Below are 4,821 nucleotides of genomic sequence, written 5' to 3' on the forward strand. Positions count from 1 at the left end.
CCCAACTTCAGCTAGTCAGAGCCTAGCCTCTCTTTTGACCTTTCGGCCGGAACTGATGTCGTGGGCTTTTGGCGTCTCTGAGTACCTTTCTGTCGGAACGGATGTCGCGGGCTTTTGGCATCTCCGATTATATTTCTGCCGGAACGCATGTTGCGGGCTTTGGGCATCTCCAATTACCTTTCTGCCGGAGTGGATGTGGTGGGCTTTTGGCATCTCCGATTACCTTTCTGCCAGAATAAATGTCACTGACTTTGGGCATCTCCGATTACCTCTCTGCCGGAACGGATGTCACGGGCTTTTGGCGTCTCCCATTACCTTTCTGCTGTAACGGATGTCACTGGCTTTTTGCATATCCGATTATCTTTCTGCCGGAATGGATGTCGCCGGCTTTGGGCATCTCCAATTACCTTTCTGCCGGAGTGGATGTCACAGGCTTTTGGCATCTCCGATTACCTTTCTGCCGTAACGGATATCGCGGGCTTTGTGTATCTCCCATTACCTTTGTGCCGGAAAGACTGTCGCTGGCTTTGGGAGTCTCTGATTACATTTCTGCCGGAACGGATGTCGCGGACTTTTGGCATCTCCCATTAACTTTCTGCTGGAACGGATGTCGCTGGCTTTTTGCGTATCTGATTATCTTTCTGCCAGAACGGATTTCGCACGCTTTTGGCGTCTCCGTTTACCTTTCTGCCGGAACGGATGTTGCAGGCTTTTGGTGTCTCCGATTACCTTTCTGCCGGAACGGATGTCGTGTCTTTGGGCATTTCCGATTACCTTTGTGCCGGAACGGATGTCGCGGGCTTTTGGCGTCTCCGATTTCCTTTCTGCCGGAACGGATGTCATGGGCTTTGGGTGTCTCTGATTACCTTTGTGCCTGAACGGATGTCGCGGGCTTTTGGCGTCTCCCATTACCTTTTGGCTGGAACGGATGTTGCACGCTTTTGGCCTCTCTGATTATATTTCTGGCGGAATGGATGTCGCGGGCTTTTGGCGTCTCCGATTACCTTTCTGCCGGAACAGATGTCGCGGGTTTTTGGCGTCTCCGATTACCTGAGAAAATAGGGTGGGTCTGCGGAGTCTGATGGCTGTCCTGTGAGGTGCCCAACTTCAGCTTGTCAGAGCCTAGCCTCTCTTTTGACCTTTCTGCCGGAACGGATGTCGCGGGCTTTTGGCCTCTCCGATTACCTTTCTGCCAGAACAGATGTTGTGGGCTTTGGGCATCTCCAATTACCTTTGTGCCGGAACGGCTGTCGCTGACTTTGGGCGTCTCCCATTACCTTTCTGCCGGAACGGATGTCACGGGCTTTTGGTGTCTCCGATTACCTTTCTGCTGGAATGGATGTAGCGGGCTTTTGGCGTCTCTGATTACCTTTCTGTCGGAACGGATGTCGCAGGCTTTGGGTGTCTCCAATTGCCTTTCTGTCGGAACGGATGTCGCTGGCTTTTAGCGTCGCCGATTGCCTTTCTGCCGGAACGGATGTTGCCAGCTTTTGGCGTCTCCGATTACCTTTCTGCCGGAATGGATGTACTGTTGATGGGGCAATTTCCCTTTGTAAAGTTGGTAAAGGTCTGATATGGACACCTTCCACATGGCCCTTGCTCTTGTTACACAAGCTTTTCATTATCAATCTTTCAAATAGTGGCTTGCATATTATTGCAAGGTACTATTCCATATTTTCAAGTAATCTTGACTTTTTAACCTATCTAAAATTTTCCTTTATGAACAATGTAATGCTGGTTTTGTTTTTAGTAGTTGTCAAATCAATTTTGCCTCATGGAAACTTGTAGGTACAGAAGGCTTCTACATTTCAGGGTTTTCAAAGCTATAGGCTTTAGGAAGCAGATAGGATTGTATGGTTCAGCTGGCTCTCTCCTCTTGGTTCTGCAAGTGATAGTTTGTCTTTTTTGCTTTGCACTTGCAGACAACAGAGGCAAGAAAAACCTGGTTTTGAGGATTAGCACATAGGTGAGGAATGCTGAAAAGCAGCAGCAGCAGGAGAAAAAGCTTCGTGCTCTGGTATCCAGCAATTACCACCAAGATGTAGGAATATCCTCTCAATTACATTGTCATCATCGGTGGCACAGGGACTGGAAGACTGTGCTATTGCTGGAATTTATAGACCAGAAACTTAGAGTTCAGTGCCCATATGACAGCTCTTGATGAAAAAATAGTTAAAACTTCCTGTGTGGCTTATAGCAGGGTTATAGCACAGATGTGAGACACTGCTTTGTTAATATTTGCTATTATGAGATGACAAAGACACATTCAACCACTTCCAGCCTGATTAGAAGGTGCCCAACAACATTCCAATTGCAACCTGGTCTTTATACTTCTTGGAAATAAAAGTTACTTCAATCCAGAAGAGAAGTGAAGAAGAAGAAGAAGAAGAAGAAGAAGAAGAAGAAGAAGAATCTTTTGCAGGAGAGCACAGAATTATTTTCATGAAACTTCAACCAAGACTACTTCCAGTATAGAAGAGGTGTTTATTAATAAGGTAAAAGAAAAATATAAGAAGTTGGGTTTTGACATTAATAAGGAGGAAAATGGCATTAAAAATAGGCCCTCAGCATGCTGCTACTAACAGATGGAACACATTAAGGCAGTCAAAGAGTTCAGCAGGGTGGAGAAGGCTGCTTTTGAGAATCCTCTTACGGTCTGACTGCCCTATTGGGTCTCCTCGCTGTACTTTCAGTCTCTTTTCTCCTGGTTAACTGAGATTTGAAACTATTAGAAAAGGCTGTATGTTACAGGAGACATTAATCCTTCAAATTCTTGTATAACTTTGAATAAATGTTGACTTAAAAAGATAAATTTGAGAGGGAGATCTGGTGACCTAGTGGCAAGAAGCTGTGCTGCAATCCCGAAGGCACACGGTTCAAATCCACTAGATTATCTGCTGGAGAAGAAGGGACAATCTCTTCCTGTACCAATCAGATCTGGCTCAATGGTATACACAAAAACACACACAAAATTAAACCATTTTTTAAAAAGATAAATTTGGAAATTGTAATCATATCTGTTTGCATTTGAATTCTAGGACGATTGATGTGATTGTAGTTGTTTAATTTTGTTTTGTGTCCTTGACAATGAAATGAAAGGTATTAAACACTACTGAGTAATTTAAATCAGCTGTGTAGTTAGGTTTTCTAACAGCTGTCATTACCTAATATTCAATATTTTAGGACTGTCCTCAAAATTTTGTCAATTTTCAAAGACATTATAAAAAAAATAGAAGCTCTCTTAATTCTGGGTTTATCATTTACTTGACATAGTGACCTAAACAATGGGCTCGAACATATCAGAGATTGCAAAGATGCTCAGAATAGAGCCAGGTTGAGATCTGTTGTTCATAGAGTCAACCCAATGGCACCTGCTTGGGGATAACCTCCTGAGATTAATGCACAAACTCTATACTGTTCATAGCTTAAAGCTACGAAGAAGAATAAAAAATTATTCTTCTAGAATTGCTTGGTTTCTGAATTTTAAACTTTTCTACATTGTTAGCAAGCATGTTCATCTCTTCTTGTCACTACTCCAAGAAAAACATGCTTAATATGTATTACTGTTGTTGTTATGTACAATCGAGTCAGAACCAATTCATGTTGTTGTTATGTGCCATCGAGTCGCTTGTGACTCATAGTGACCCTATCTATGTACAACAGCCCTAAACTCTGCTCTGTCCTGTGCAAAACGCACTGTCTCTGACACACCCATCCCAATTACCCTAGTCACTAAATCCACCTCATAGAGGGCCTTCCTCTCCTGTGCTTTTCCTCCACCCTACCAAGCATGATGTCCCTCTCCAAGGACCTGTCCCTCCTTACAACATGTTCGAAGTATGTTAGACAGAGCCTCAGAATCCTTGCCTCCAAGGAACAGCCCAGTTTAACCCTTTCCAGGATGAATCTGTTTGTTTTCCTAGTAGTCAGTACATGGAACCCTCAACACTCTTCTCCAGCACCACAGCTCAAAGGCATCAATTCTCCTTCTATCCTCCTTGGTCATTGTCCAACTCTCTGATGCATAACAAGTGATTGCAAAGACCATGGCCTGTATCAGACACACCTTAGTCTACAGAGAGACACCATTGGTCTTCAGTACGTTGGAGAGGTCCCTAACAGCAGACTTTCCTATCGCAATACGCCTTTTAATTTCCTGGCTATTGGTGCCAGGAGTGTTGACTGTGGAACCAAGCAAACTAAAGCTGTGAACAATCTCAATCTCTTCACCATCCATCCGGATGCTGTCAGTTGGTCCAGTGATGAGGGTCTTTGTCTTCTTGACACTGAGCCTCAATCCATATTGAAGGTTGCAGTCCTTTATCCTCCGCAGCAGGTGCTTCAGGTCCTCCTCAGTTGCAGCAAGCAGGGTTGTGTCATCTGCATAACACAGATTGTTAATAGATCTTCCACCAATCTTGACCCCACATTTCTCCTCATAGAGCCCAGCCTCCTAGATAATCTGTTCTGCATGTTGTTGTTGTTGTTATGTGCCATCGAGTCATTTTGCAACTCATAGCAACACTATGCACAACAGCCCTAAACCCTGCTCTATCCTGTGCCAATCGCACTGCCTCCGACACACCCGTCCCAATTACCCCAGTCACCGAATCAATCCATCTCATAAAGTGTCTTCCCCTCCTGCACCGTCCCTCCACCCTCCCAAGCATGACGTACCTTTCCAAGGACCCGTCCCTCCTGGCAACATGCCTAAAGTATGTCAGACGAAGCCCCAAAATCCTTGCCTCCAAGGAGATGCTTGGTTTAATCCTCACCAGGATGAATCTGTTTGTTTTCTTGGCAGTCCGTGGTACATTCAAT

At 44.6% G+C, this 4,821-nt stretch overlaps 1 pseudogene; it reads left to right on the forward strand.

Moving 5' to 3' along the window:
- Positions 1-607: 607 nt before the first annotated feature.
- The window catches only part of LOC102869743, a 37,290-nt pseudogene continuing 33,076 nt past the window's right edge, over positions 608-4,821 (forward strand).

This window comes from Elephantulus edwardii, unplaced genomic scaffold (assembly GCF_000299155.1).
Source record: "Elephantulus edwardii isolate Elephantulus edwardi_28Jun2011 unplaced genomic scaffold, EleEdw1.0 scaffold00465, whole genome shotgun sequence".
Taxonomy (NCBI): Eukaryota; Metazoa; Chordata; class Mammalia; order Macroscelidea; family Macroscelididae; genus Elephantulus; species Elephantulus edwardii.